This window comes from Sinohyriopsis cumingii, chromosome 1, assembly GCF_028554795.1.
Source record: "Sinohyriopsis cumingii isolate HCF-2022 chromosome 1, ASM2855479v2, whole genome shotgun sequence".
Lineage (NCBI taxonomy): Eukaryota > Metazoa > Mollusca > Bivalvia > Unionida > Unionidae > Sinohyriopsis > Sinohyriopsis cumingii.
The window spans coordinates 31,923,044-31,939,098 of record NC_142961.1 but is presented as its reverse complement, the minus strand read 5'-3'; positions in this window follow the sequence as shown (position 1 = coordinate 31,939,098).

Genomic DNA, 16,055 nt, shown 5'->3' with positions numbered 1-16,055 from the left:
ACTACTCTACCTACACACATTGGCAAATCGATCGTTATTTCTTTTCTAGAGTATTGGGTAGCCCTGAAAAGGGCTGTTTTTTTTTTTGTTTGCTATGGCATTCTTTTTTTAGTTTCTAAGAATGCGATGTCCTCTGAGGATAGACTTTCTGGCGATAGGTCTGCTTCTTCGGAAAGAAAAGAAGAACTCTTTGGTGTCGATACGGCAATCGACAAAGCCTCTGTCAGGTTCAGGTTGCTGCTGCTGCTGCTCTTGTTGTTGTTGTTGCTGCTGTCTCTGAAGTCTGTACTTCTCTGTCCATTCTTCTTTTTCCCTGTTCATTTCTTCTCTGAAGAGCTCTTCTATCAGGTCTTCAGTGATTTTTAACATTCTCACATTCTCTATTTCTTCTGGCTTCGGTATCAGACTGTGTCTGACCCTATGCAAATTCACGTAGGCTTCGTTGAGTTTAGCTAGTTTGGAGCACATCTTCGTAGGAGGATGAGTCGACAATGGATGGTTAGACTGGAAACAACCCGGTTCTTAAAGTTAAAGCGCGGACGTGAAGGAAAACATCCCCCACACGGTTTTTGAGTCGCAACGTTTAGTGAGTGTCATGAGAGGGATAGTAAGAAATGAGAGAGCATCAATCCAACATTCTTATAGCTAAACAAAAGACAAAGGCATTTTTTTTTCAAAACACAACATTTTTTATTCAAAAATCACTTAACACTAAACAACAACTCTAACATTTTTAACAATAATCCAACAATATAACATCAAACAATTTTTTTCAAAACACAACATTTTTTTATTCAAAAATCACTTAACACTAAACAACAAGAACTCTAACATTTTTTAACAATAATCCAACACTAAAAGTTTCTCCACTAGGTAAAGAGGGATAACAGTCTTCCATGGTTTCTAGTAATCTAGGATGACTTCTCTCAAACTGTTGATTTCTATGGTATTATCGAATTCTGCATACAGGATGACGTTCACCGTTTCATCAGGGTCTCGGTCTTTAAACTGAATTTCCACACGAATCTGGCCGGATTTTATAGGGTGGAAATGTCCCTCGTCGCTGCCTTGGTCTGGAGTGAAATCGAAAGCCCACAAAGCGTAGCCTCCTGCATAATCCTCGTACGTAATACCGTGACTGGTATTGGTTCCTAACTGTCCGGTGGCTTCGTACAGGGACAAGTACGATCTCAAGTAATTCTTCTTGGTAAAGTCAGGTTCGAAAGGTCGGGTACACAAGGTCTTGCCATCGCGACTGACTTCGATTTTGGACACGCCAAAGTGTTGAAAGTAGAAAGGATTTTTTTCGGCAGCTCCTTTGAAGGCTGTATTCTCGACGATACCAACGATCAAACGTTTGGGTAACTGTCCTTGGAACAGATGATCTTCGATCATGGATCGCTGTCCCTTGGGAATGGTGAAGGTTTTCACTTCCACGCGTCGTATGGGATACTTGGCGGTCGTTCTACTCAACGTCTGACTGATGTTGTTTCCCACTTTAGGTAACACTTCCACACGGCGTACGTAGAGTCTGGCTTCTAGGATTTTGGTTTTGTAACCGTCACTATCAGCCATCAAATGGAAAGCGGCACTGCTACGATTCAGTCTCAGGCGGACATCCACCCCGTTCAGCAAATACTTTTCTTGCAACCACATGTCCAAATGCAAACGATCCATCAGTTCTAAACTTGTGTCGGCTCCCGTGATTCTCTTTCTTCGTTCTAGAAATCCATCATTGTTGTCTTTCTTTTCATCAGTTTCCAATATTTCAAACTTGGTAGGTTCGTCAGCTTCCCATACCACACAGGCATTGAGATGAGTGTTCTTGGCATCTATTCCGTACGTCAAGAGATTTTCCAGGTAGGCACGATAAGGGTAAGTATCCATGCTGCTACTGACCAGTTTGTTATTCAAGTACAAGTCCACTCCACTGAACAAGGAATGCATGAAATTGTTGACGGGAGCTACTGCTTCATCGTCTATAGCACCTCCAGTCTTATCTAGAATTTTGACTTTCAGGTACAAGTAACTGCTATTCAGATCGATGTAATCTTCGGGCTGTCCTTTGATTTCAAACTCGATGGGAGCGGAATCGGTCAGTGAGGAGACGGGGTGAAATTCCACCCACTGGGATTCTTGCATGGTCATCATGGTAGGGGGCATGGCAAACAGATCCAGCTCCGTCTTGGAACAAGCGCAAGATTCTCGGTGCATCATTTTTTTGTCTCTTTTCTCAATAATCGAAAACGTCTAAGTCTCGAACGGTTCTTCTTTTCTTGGCCTTTCTCGCTTGAAGTCTGGTGAAAGGGTGTTTTCTTCGTCGTCTCTTTCTGCCTTGTCCTTGCTGAATGCCTGACTCGGTAGCGTGCAGGGCATTTATAGGTGTTTCTCGTTGGCCTAAAATGTCTTTGCCCGTTTGCAGCAAGACATTTTTGCCTGCCCTCATGAAGGCTTCTTTAGGGTTTTGTTTGTCGATGATGACATTTTGGAGAAATTCTTTGCCTTGCGTCAGTGCCGCATCTTTCAAGGCGTGCAATCCGCGTGTCACCATCGGTTTCAACACCGGGGCCACCGAACGAAAGGCCGATTTTAACATGTCTCCTAAACCGTGTCCTCGCTGTCGAGCAACCCTTCGGTACACTGGATACATGACTTACTTACGAGCCGTGAGAGAACCGTTTTCGAAAATGGAGTTTCACCGTGACTTTTCCTTTGGTGAATGGAATATTTTGTCCCAGATCTCCTTTTATAGCAATGTTGACCGTGTCCAAATACGACTTACTGACAGGCAAATAGTGAGGATGGACAAATACGCGGTGGACGTGGTAAGTGTTTCCACCTTCCTCGTCAGCGTTCGTGGCAGAATCCACTTTGAAAGGAATGACACGCAGTAACGGTACGGAGGTGTGTCCCACCACGTTGTACTCCACCACATCGGAATACACGAACATCAAATTCAGTCCTTGGTTCAGTTCTACCGGGGCACGAAATAACTTGCTAAAAGACTCGTTGTCGTAAACGATGGGTAATTCATTTTTCTTGAGCATGGCCTTTCTCATGTCCATGTCTCCGCCCAACATGTCAAACAATTCAGGACAAAATAAAATGGACACGATTTTACTTCGTTCAAATTTCATCAAGAAGCGACGAGCTGCTTTGCGGTACTCCATGGTGACATTTTTGTTGACATGCTCCAAAGCTTTCAGAAACACGACATTAAACCTGGAGGTTATGGTGCTGACCAAATGTTGACCACTAAAATAATAGCCTGGGGGAATGAACAAGTGATAGGTGGTGTACTTTTGTGTACGGGTTTTCTTGTCATATTTGACATTGCTATCCATCCACTGTTGCATTTGCTCGTCATGAACTTCCACATCAAAAAAATTTTGATTGGGAAGGACATTGAGGACTTGGGTCGGGTGAATCATTTCTACTAAAGCCACTTCCCAATGGGCTTCGTGATCTAACTGGATGGCCTGAGGTAATTTGGCCGTGTAACAGCACAACGTGTTCTTGGGAAACACCTCCATGGAACTGTCACTGGGTAAAGTTAAGTAAAATTGGTTTTGGTGACTCATAATTCCAGAGTTCTGTGGCTGTCCGAGGGGTTACTGGACGTCAGAGGCGTGTCTCCGTCTAAAATGGGGTTCTGGTTGTGATTGAAGTGGTGACTGGCACTGGCACTGGACACAAGGTTCCCGGGGTTCCCGTTCGAGGTGAATTTCAGGGAGGGATTAGGAAGCAGGTAACCGATGCAACTGCTCAATAAAATGGTCCACAATTGTTTGTCTCCTTGTTGCAAACTCAAATTGGCGATGGCTGCCCCGATGACACAATACACCACGAAGATTTGGCAGAAAAAGACGATTTGCGTTTTAGGCACACGTTCTCCACACCACACCCACAAGGGTTGTTTTTGTAAATCTTGCACAGAAGAACTAGGGGAAGGAGGAGTGGTCGACGTAGCTGCGTCTGCTGTGTGAAAAGGCATGATGGTCACTTCTTTTTATAGTCGATGATTTGCGAAGCGTCGATCCAAGAATCAAAACTGGGCGGATATCCTTTCCAACGTACTTTGACTTCTTTGACACGTCGTTTGCCCACTTTACGGGTTCTGCGTTCGAGAATGCTTTCGATGTCGTACACGTCGTCTTCTTTTTTGGTCACACGTTGTAACTCGGGCAAATAAAACGTTCCTTTGAGCACTTCTCCGTTCATGTCTTCCAATTTATAGACGGCAGGATGACGGCCATGCACTCGTCCAGTGACGCGAAACAATTCGGTCGTCCAGTTAGGTAAGTAACCTTTGTCGAAAGTGCGTTTGGTTTTGCCAATGCGCGCCCAATCTCCTATGGCCAACTCTCCACTTTTCTTGGGGACAGCCCTCGTCGGGGACGTACCAAACAGGCGCTCAAACACCAACACTTCGTTCTCGGGAGTCACGTCTTGCGGGGCACGTCCGATGCTTCGATGGTAAGATTGGTTGTACGCTTGCACCAGGTGCGGTAAGATGTCGATGTACTTCAGAGTGTGGTGATGCGTAAAATATTTCCACATGCGTTCTTTCAAAGTGCGTTGAAAACGTTCCACGATGCTGGCTTTGGTTTCGGGATTCTCGGTGGTAAAAAAATGAATGTCACGTTTCTTTAATTCTTTTTGGAAAGCTTGGTTCAGAAATTCGGTACCTTTGTCCGTTTGCCATCGAAGAGGGTGACGACCGCTTTGTTTCAACACTCGTTGCAGGGCTCGCACTAACTCGCTGCTCGATTTGGAAGTCAAGGGCACGACCCAGGCAAATTTGGAAAAGACGTCGATGACACAAAACAAATATTTGTAACCACGATTGTAGCTGGCCAAATGAGAGACATCGGCTAAATCGGCTTGCCATTGATGATCGATGCCTTCCACTCGGGTGCGACTTCTGGCAAACTTGCGTCGAATGGGTTTGTGTAAAGTGTAGGTAGCTTGTTCTTGTAACCATCGTTGCACTTGAGGTAAACGGAGACTTTTCAGTCGAGTTTTGGCAGCACGATACAATTTTTGAACTCCTGCGTAACCTGCAGGATGCGAGGGATCGTAGTAAATGCTGGCTAAGACTTTTTCCATTTTTTTGTGTTGGTTGGTGTGTTAATAAGGCGCCCACTCTTGGAGGATGCTACTCTTTTTCTCTTGGGGTATTTTCTTGGATTGCAATGCTTTGCGTGTGCGGCCAGCAATAGGCGTCGAAGAGGAGAAGGATGTCTGAGCGGGGGATATCGGTTCTTGTTTCACTTCTGTCTTCACTTCTGTCTTCACTTTCTTTTTCTCTTGTGAGGAAGAAGGGGTGGCCATCATCTTTTTAATCCATCCAATTCTGGAGGTAGGTGGTGTTGTTAACTTGCGTACTTTTTCTGGTGGAGTTTGAAACCCTTCCTCTTCTTCTCCTTTTTCTGTCTTGGTCACGGGTACTGGTGGTACTGGTACTGGTACTGGTACTGGTACTGGTGATGGTGCTGGACTTTTCATCAAGGTCTTAAAATCTTTCAGAGTGGGTAGAGCTGTTTCGTCTAAAGCTTTCTGGTGAAAGAGTTGCAGTCGTTGCAAGAGTTGACCGTACTTTTGCGATTTTTCTGTTTCGGACAAATCTTGGCGATCCATCAAGGACTGCAATTCGTGTTGTAACTGGGACATCTCGCTCAAATGGGGATTGGGAGGTAAATGCGGGGTGCGTTGTTCTTGCCACCGATGGTATTCCATCCATCGTTTGTAAGGCACTAAAGCTAGTTTTCGTCCTTCCATGGGGTTGTCAGGGGTCGATTCTGAGATCTTGGGACTTCCGAAGGCCTTTTTATCTTGCTCCCACCAGTCCTCCCAACATGGTTCCCAAGACTCCTTTCAGTATGGGGCCTAACAAGAGAGGTAAAATACCTCCACGTTGCACTAACATCTTCTTTTTTTGACGAATGGGAATTTTCTTTCGAACCATTTGGCGAAGAACGTGACGATGTTTGCTTAAGCATTGTTTCTGGTGTTTGGACAAAGGGATCGTGCCTTTCAAAACGTTCAAACAACATTCGCACACGGTATCGATGACCTCTTTGGAGGCCGTTTGAATGAGTTTTTTTTGTAGGGGTGGAGAAGCTTTGGACAGGACAGATAACATGTCCCCATGTTTGGCTAAACGTGGTGGCAGTCCTTTCCTTTTTTTTCCTTGGGGTTTTCTGGAGGGTGACATCTTTGAGTCTTCAGGAGCACCGAAAAAACACTGATACCCGACTTGGTCACAGGCCTTTTTTATACTGGAACGCGTCGCCACTGATTGTCTTTACGTCGTATCAGTTTGAGGACAGGCATGACACGTCGTGCAGGGGTACGCAACGGACTAAATCGAGCCAGTTCTTGCTTGGACAAATCCAGTAAACTTTGTAACATGCCCGATCTTTCTTGAACTTTGATTTTGGGAGAAGGTACTTTGTGAGCAGCAGCCACTGCCACTAAATTGGAAGGTCCTGCCACTGGGGAAGTTCTTTTGGGGGTCATCAACGGAGAAGTTCTTGGTGTGATCAACGTCTCCAAGTACTCTTCAGTTCTGGGTGTCATTAACGGAGAAGTGGACAAACGTGAAGCTGCCGGAGACGCAGTCACCGCTGTGGCAGGTCGTGGTTTGTGAGTGTAAGGTTGCGTCCTGCCCGAAGTGCCTCTCTTGCGACTAGTTTTCTGTGGACTTTTCTTTTTCTGGGGGCTTCTTTTCTTTTTCCGGGGTGGTGTCTGGTCAGAGGAGGGTCCTGCCACTGGAGAAGTTCTCCTTGGGGACCTGGTCTTTTTCTTCTTGGGGCTTCGTTGGACTTTTGTCTTGGGGATAACTTTGGGGGCATTAGGATCCCATCTTAAGAGTGAGCGAATGATGACCCCTCCTAGAGTACCGCTCCCTCCAGGTTTCAAAATGATTTGTTTTTTGGTTTGAGTGTCGATGCGGGGATCGGCCAGTTGGACCAAAGCGACTTTGTTTCGATCGAAAAAGCGTTTGGTTTGATGAGGAATCTGAATGATTCCTTGGAGTAATTGACGTGCCGTCACCGTGAACCATCGTAAGACTTCTTTGAGACTAGCTTCTAAGACACGAGCTCGTGTTTGTGGATCTTTTTCTCGACTGATGCCATACAAGGCACGAATCAATTTGACGGGAAGATGCGACTGAAGGGACGTCATGTTCGCACTGAGAGTGAGACAGACGAAAAAGGGTCTGAGGTTTTTATAGATTTTTTATGGGGAGTGAAATGAAGTCGAGGACGGAGACGTGTACAGGACAGGCCCTCCGTCTTGGCACCAGTGGTGAAACAAGTGGGTACGAAATCGCAAATCCTCGGGAGTCGTAGGTTTCAAATCGACGAGTAAATAGGCGTGTGGAGTTTGAGTGGCATCGTCGTACGCCTGAGTCAGCCAAGGCGTTCCTAACTGTTTGGCTAAGACTTGCACTTGCGATTTATCTCGAGGGCTTTTAAACAAGACCACGTAATGCGCATTGAGACTGATGGTGCGATGGGCTTTACTTTGTTGAAACAAATTTTGGGTGATGTAAACGACACTGGCATTACGGTGATGCCCTTTACGCGTGAACCACAGTTTAATTTCTTCTTCGTCTTCTCCTAACATGTCGTCGAAAATGACCAAATGGGTTAGACGGGAGTCAGAGACGATGCTGTCGTCTTCTTTAGGAATGCCTTCCACAAACACGATGGAATCGCCTTGACTTTCTCGCAAGAGGCTGTACGCCGATTGCCACTCTTTGTAACACCACACGATTTGTTGAGGGGGTCGATCGATCAAATGATGTTTATGTTCGATCAAACGTTTGACGAATTCGGTTTTGCCCGAACCGCTAGGTCCAGCAATGAGCATGTTAAAGGGATGGCGAAGATACAAAGCCTCCCAACTGGCACGATCTAAGTGTTCGTCGATGACTTTGACAGTAGAGGAAGAGGGAGCAGAAACAGCAGAGGTAGCCATGGTGTGAGAAATGTCACTTGTGACACGAAAAACAAACAAGACAAGAGTTTATATACTTTTTCAGAACACGTTTATTGAATGTTTCAAACATGAATACGAAAGAAAAAAATGCATAAAAGCCAAAGGCTTAAGTACAAGAATAAAAGGCACATGATAACCATGAACGTGGAATAAACACAAGTGTCTGTACAACATGTTTTGGGTAAAGTTCTAACCAGTTCTATAGTAGGGGTAAGGTCACACAAGTGTCCTCCCGAAAGGGTCTTTCAGGCCTGTCCACGACAGTCCTGTCCTGGGTGACGGGTTCTTCTGGCACCGTCACTAACACAGGTTGAAAAGTAACTTTTTTCCTTGAATAACTCTCGTGCATACTGGGCCACCTCTTGTGTCCAAGCCTCAAAATCCTGGTCTCGGTGATGTCCAACATTTGACTCCTAACCAATCTGGTTCTTCTTCGTCAACGACATGGTAAGTTACTTCAATGAACAATGAACTATCGATCTTGCCTAGGGTTCCTTTTCATATACAGACAAATACCGACGTGACCGTACGGTAAGGTGAAGTGATTGGGAAGTCGCACTCGCTTCTGGTATACAATTTGATAGACTTTTTCCAAGGGTCGACTGACGATGTGGTGAGTGGGTAAACGTACAATCTTGTTCGGTTGATAGGTGGTCACTTTAAAGTTTCCATCCTCTCCCGATTGCAAGGCTTCTTTCAATACCCCAAAGTTGACCACTCGACTGGTACGATGATTCAGAGTCAGTCCTTTCACTTTGCACGTCGTGTGCACTTCTCCTTGTTTGTCCCGGTATTCGTAGCCGTAATTTTTGGGACCACCACTGACGAAACTTAGAATCTTGTCGTCGGGATGCTCGTCTGTCCAGGCTCCTAAACGGTCTCCTTCGATGTCAGGGTGCTGTTGAATCGGGTGATGGATGTAAATGCAACTGTCCGTGTCAAAGTACAGAACGCGTTCTTCTAACAGTTCTAAAGCTTCGTACAATTTTAAGCGAGCATGAGCTGTCACGTAAGCCGCAATGATGACGTTTCCAAAAGGGTCGTCTTGTACAAAGTCCAGATCTTCTTCGTAATTGACCAAGATCAAATCCTCTCGAACGACGTCCACGTGTTTCATGTATTTGGTTTTGTCGTGAATCATCTGGAAGTAGCGGGAAGGTTCTGTCAAATATTCCGTCTTGGGTAAACACGGTCGTTGTGCCATTTTACCCCACAAGCAATTTAACATCACTTTGGCAAACGATCGCCTGCCTTCGTTTTTTTCGATGTGGTCTAAGGAGATGCCTTCTTGTGCGTAGTATTTCTCTTTGAATTGTATTTGGTCTTCGGGAGTGTGACACCAGGAAGGATAGCCGCTGGCTTCTTGTTTCAGTTTCAAAAAGGCATCCACGTAGTCGGCGAAAATGCCTTTCTGAGTAGGGTCACCCTTGTGGTACTGTTGTGTCTTGGGAAAGTGGCAAATTTCGTACACTTCTAACAGTTGGTATCCCATGTCCAGAGCTTTGAACAATTCCACGCTGACCCAGGTTCCCGTCAAGGCACGTTCTTCCTGGCTGTGATGGCAAGGTTGGTCCTAGTTGCACGTTTCGGCACAAGTACGGCATAAGGGAAACATCAGTTTGCCTTGACAATGGTGAGGTAAGACGGGATGGTATAGGTTCGTGGGAGGCAAAACTTTACACTTGATCAAGCCTTCGTATTGTCGAATGTTTTTCAGGTCGATGTGTTCCGTGAACAATTGCGGGTGCCCTACAGGAAAGCGACAATATTTGCACACGTAGGGATACAGCGAACACACGTCCAAGTATTTGATTTCTTCTCCTTTCTCTTCGTCGGCTTGGTACAGCAAACAGGTGGCATTGGTCCTTCCTCCGTACAAACTATCCCTCGGGTTCAGCGGGTCCATGAACTGGTAACTTTCCACGAGGCGTTTAAACTCGGGATCGGTTTTCAAACGGTGATCGTACTCGTGTTCCCACATTTCCACCACTTGGTATCCTTGCTGTTCTAACTTTAGGCGTCGCTGACAAGTGTCCTGGTACAAGTCTTCCATGGTTCGTTGCAAAAACTGATTTTTAGTGCCACGGTCAGGGTAACAGACGGGACATCCGTGAAATAAGCAACCGTTAAACTCGTACACGATCTTGGGGTTTTCTAAGTCCCAGCCATCTACCGAATACGTTCCGATGGTCTTTTCGCCTCCTCCGTTGCGGGCATGCTGAATCCATTTGTCTTCCTTGTCGCACAAGTAATGTAACCAACGTAGGGCTTTGACCGAGTATTGACGCTTGACATAGTGGGTCGTTTGAGGACTGATGACAGCTACGGTGTTTTCAGGCATGAATCGTTGGCGGTACACTAAGGAACACGCTTTGGCAATGGTGCAAGCTTCTTTCAAAGGATCGACCCCTCCGTGTTCCATGAACAGTTCTCGAAATTTTCCACAGCAACGCCGTAAAATGTCCACGTCGGAACGACAATACTTTAACATTTCTTCCTGAAAGTCGAAATGGTCCGAGGCGTGAGCCTGGTACCAAGCGTAGAAAGCTTCTCGTTGTTCGGTAGGCATGTTGTCGGGGTCGTAATAGTGAGCCTCAGGCAAATGTGGTAGAACAGCATGTTGATTTGCTTCCGTATTGAAAAAGTGTGGAAAGTACCCTTTAGCCATTTCTGTCATTCCAAACGTTTTAGGCATTCGGCTCAAAGGCATGGCCAAGTAACTCATCGAATCTTTAAACTGTACTTGTCCCACTTGCATGAAAATGATTTTGGCTCCGTTCAAAATCACTTTAGGACGTTCGGTGCCATGTTCCGTATAGTACCTCAAAAGAAACTGTCCATCGTATCCGGAGAAATTGTGAGCCATCACCGTGGCATGACGATGACAATCTCCGTAACGTTCGATGTCCTCTTGGCTCCACGTCTTGTCGATGGGGTCTAAGACCCATTGGGCAAAATCGGCTAACGTGTTTGGTCCCCGAAAGATTTTTTCACGTCCTCCAGGAATCTTGCTGCAGTGAGGGCAATGACTGAAGATAGGTTCTTGAATGCACTTCTCGCACGCTCGATGAGCCACGCAGAAATTAGGGATGTGAATGCCAGTCTCTTGCATGCATTCGAAATCGAAAAAGATGAAATTGCCTTTCTTCTTGTGACCGTCCTCTTTCTCTGGTGGGGGTTGGTATTTTTGCAGGTAGCATTCGTGTTCCAAGTCCACGATGTGGTGACAAATGTGACATTTTTTCTTTCCTCGACATACGTGTGCCTTGGCATTGTTGGTAAGTATGCCTTGTCCACAGGTAGGGCACAATCTCAAGAGTTGACAAGCACATTTCTGCTGTGAACCTTGCGTCTTCAGATGTTGCTGGTAACAGGCAGGGCTGACAAACGTACGCAGACAAGTTGAACAAGGCACTGGTTCTTCGCTCAGACAGGGTGGAGAGGCCAAACATCCTGGGCATTTCAATCCACAATGCTTGTGTTGCTCTCGATTGTTATAACCATAATCACATTTCTCACAATAATAACCGTATCCCAGGAATCCAGTGATACTGGTAATGGTATCGAAATGGTCATCGTGATGATAGACATGAATGTATTTTCTGTCCTTAAAGTCTTGGCCTCGAAACAACAGAGACCCGCGCATCTCTTGAGGGTGCACTTTCAAGGTGTAGCGTGGAGCTAGGGCATCTTGCAATTTTTGCATCTCAGGAATGCCACAGGGTGTGTCTTTGGACAGGCCAGCTTGTTGCAACAGGAGTTCTGCTTCGTTTCGTTGTTTGGTTCGGTTCGATTTTCGAATGTTCTCCCAGGTTCTTTTCCATTCTACCGTGTCGTTCTTGTTGGCATAGGTTCGTCCCACCACGATGGCACGGGCTAAGCACATCTGGTCTTGAGGGTTGTCAATTCGGACAAGACTACGCTTAATGTTGCGAAGGTCGTCCACCAATAACATCTTTTTGCGTCCTGTCCCTTGAGGAAGAGAGACGTGAGCCATTTTCAGTGTGGCTTTACCATCGGTGATGTCAAACTGGTCATTAGATTGTTGTACGTGTTGAATCTTGTCCATGACTTTGGAAGGGGTTAGTTCTGCAGGTCTGCTAAACTCGATCCAAACAGGGGATTTCAAACCGTCGTGATCTATGGATAGTGTCAAGCGATCGTCTTCTTTGGGTTGACATTGTCGCTTGAGTGAGGTGAGCAAAGAATCCCACATCTCGGTGATAAACCCTTCTGCTTTCTCCAAGGGTACGTCGGCCTTGAAATCTTTAAACTTCACCGTGTAGGTGTAAGCCGTGGTTCTAAATTTTCTAGAGGAGCGCTTTTCCGTCTCTCGAATGGAATAGTACTTTTCAGGGTTGACTAAGGGTGGTGAACTTGGTTTAGAGGGTTCGGATTCTGGTTCACTCATGTCCTCTTCAAAATCACTGGCATGAATTTGTGCCAAGATTTCAGCCCTGGTACGAGGCGATAGATCACGTTTCTGCCTCTTACTTTCTTCTTCTTCTTTCTTCTCGAATGAATGGGATCGTTTCATCTTGAGTGCAAAACGTCAAATGACTCAAGTTTAAACACCATGGACTAATTTATAGTCTTGGCAAACCAGCGTATATAAAAAGGGTGTGTGTCTTGTCCTTTCACTATTCATTTCACTCTCAAGCTGAGCACAACGATGGAAGAGACTACCCAGATGGAACGTTTCGTCAGAGCTTTGCGAGGGGTCATTAGAAAATTCTCTTCAGACCAGCCGACGGACTACTCTCCTTCCTTTCGAGATAAAAGTCAAGATACTTGCTATATCTGTCAGAAGAAAGGGCATTGGTCTTCAGAGTGTCCAGACCATCAAAAAAGAACAAAAACAGGGACTAAAAGAGACAAAAGTCAAGATACCTGTTATTATTGTAAAGAAAAAGGACATTGGTCTCCAGATTGCCCAAAAAAGAAACAAGAGGAGTCAGAAGAAAAGAAGGATTCTTCAAAAGAAGAGAGGGATTCTTCGGAAGAAGAGAGGGATTCTTCAGAGGAAGAAGAGGAAGAAAGAAGACAATTCTATTTAAAAGAAGCAAAGAAACAGGAGAAGAAAAGAAGAAGGGAAGAAAATGAGGTAAAAACGGTGAAGAAATTCAAGAAACAGAGAGACTAAACAAGGAGAAAGAAGAAGTCAATGAACTTTTAATTAAAGTGTTCTGTGGTGAATTGTGAATTGGATTGTAAAAAAATGGATAAAAGAATACATGAATGATATAAGGTAAGTGTCTTTGAGTTTTGATTTTAAAAAAAGAAGCTACACTCACGCACTCATACACAGACACGTACTATAAGGGTAAAATGGGTGGGGATTATTTTTGAGTTATTGGCAAATTGAAATTGTATTTCTTTTCGAGAAATGTGGGTGGCCCTGAAAAGGGCCTTTTTATTTTGGTGTAGGAGTGAGTTTAACCAATCAACTTTAACTGCCTTAAGCCTTTGCCACGGCCAAGGCCTACTTCTGATGATTGGGTTGAAATCACTAAGGGTGGTACGACAGGCTTAGTCACAGGGTTGGCGTGTTTAGCTCGGGAAGGTCGTATTCTCTTCGGTCGTGATAAAGAAGTCTGATACATTTGTTTCAGACTTCTTAACTCCGCTAAAATGTCCAACAGTACCGTAGCCGTTTGATTTTCACCCTCTTGTTTCTTTGCTGCTACTTCTTCTTGCTGTTGTTGCTGTTGTTTTTTTCTTACCTCTTCTTGTTGCTGTTGCTGTTGCTGTAGGAGAAAAGCTTGTTCCGCTTCCTTTTGTCGTTGCATAAATTTCTCCAATTCTTCTTTCTGTCTCTGTCTAAAATTCTCCACTTGCGGTAATGAAGAAGGTAACGAAGGTTCTGGAACAAATTCTTGCGAGGTAAGAAAATCCACAAAATCCCAGTGTACCTCTTCTGAAAGTAAGTCCGGGTTCCCTTGGGCAGTCTCCCCTGCTGGTGCACCCCAATGAATCGTTTTCTGAGTTTCCGTCATGTTGAATCACTGTCGCATAGATTGACTGCACACAAGCGCTAACGAATCTATATAGACCACGTGACGTCACAGACTGCTTTCTTCGGATTGGATGCGAGCTGACTGAATTTTGTAACGCGTGTTCGGATTGGTGAATGAATTCAATCCGTTTCAATCCTTCCTGTACCTATAAATAAGCACAGTTCACTGCATTGATTCACCTATTCTCGTCGCTTCAAGATGTGGACCACAGTTGAGTCATCCACCCTTGTGTCTTCCATGATGTTTAGGACGGACATGCTCATGTATGTCAGGTCCAAGTGGACTGTTGTTGATAGGACAGATACTAGTCAATGGATGAGGAGAGTTTACATAGAAAGACAAGGATGTCTCAAGAGGGTACTTGTGTATGGACCGGTAGTTAGAAGGAGTTTAAGAAGAAGAAGAAGAAGATGTGACAGATGCCATCTATGTTAATATTAATATTAACATAAACCCAAAGGCCCTTTTCAGGGCCAGCCATATTTCTCGAAAAGAGATAGCCTTTCCATTGCCTACCCCTTTTCTAAATTTAAATTTAAATTTAAATTTAAAAAAAACTTTAAAAAAAAAAAAAAATCCCATATTCAATTCCCCTTGTCCCTAGACAAACCCAAACTCTATTCCCATGTTAAATTCCCATTGTCCCTAGACAGTCCCAAACTCTATGTTAAATTCCCATTGTCCCTAAAGTGACCCACGATTTTTCTCCATGTTAAATTTCCATTGTCCCTATATTGTCCCAGGGGTCTTTTTAATGCTAAGTCCCATTGTCCCTATAGTATCCCACTTAACTACTGACCAGTTGACTTTTGTATGATCGAGTTAAGTTAATTGGTAGTTAATTTGGAACGGTAACTGAATGATCGTATTTGTTAAGTGAAGTGATATAGAATCGGGATTTCAAGCCAAAATGAAATCCCTTATTTAGAGGCAATGATTTGATAGCCCTAAAAAGGACTGAGATTAATCTTAGTCAGGAAACAGTTATTCCTTCAGGTGTTTGGGCGGCATAAACTTCCATCTGACTTCTGTATTGATGATATCCGGGCAGATGATATCTCCGAGGGCCAGGTGCTCGTATTCAGGCGGTGATTGGAATTTTGGTAGTTCCATGATGTGTACCTTGATCCGCTCTATGTATGGTAATGCCACTGGAGTCGGGTGGAATTCATCCCCTAGAAAATGCACATCAAATGGTAGTGTGCATTTCCCTTGAAATTCTGTCTTTTGGTATTTGTCTATCACCGATCTTAGGCCTTCAATAACATTTAACGCAGCGATTTGGTCAGCTATCATATATCCAATTCTAATTTGTTCGGCCTGGTCGAATATGTAGTTGACCACATCTCCACTTTGTTTGGCTGTAAGTTGGGTTTTCCGTCTTTGTTAATGTTGTTGGTGTTGTTGATTTGGTTGAGCCTGTTCTGGAATATCTGGAGAAATAGGCAGAAGTTCTGGGTTTTTCTATTTTTAATGCATTATATTTGTGGACGTGGTTCCAGTGGCTGTTTTGGTGTTTCAAGTTTAATTTGTGTTGATGTAATTGTTTTCTTTAGTGCCACATTTGCGACTGATGTTGTTGTTGAGGTTATGTCTGTCGGTAGCGCTGATGCCCCTAAGGTGATGTTCTGCTTCTCTTGTAAGTTTTTCCGTGCCATCGTAATAATTTGGTTTGCATCAATCGATGGTGTTGATGTTGGAATGGGTGTGGTTTCTGCTAGAATTACTGGTAATATTTTCCTTGGTTCTTGATTTGTGTCTTTAGGAATTTCTTTTATATTCTCAATAGTTTTTCCATAGATCCGGATAGCCTCCTTTGCCTCTACCCCTTTAGTTACCTCTGGGGTTTTAATTTTTACCTCATTGTCCCTTTGGGGTGCCTCTGCTTGAGTGTTATTCACTGAGGCAGTTGATGTTGTTGATGGCAAGTTAAGGCGGGTCTCTATAGTTGTTTTTCCATTGGAATAAGGAATCTTTCTTGACGTAATTATAGTAAGGGTTCTAATGGTGTCGATGTTATTAGCAGGT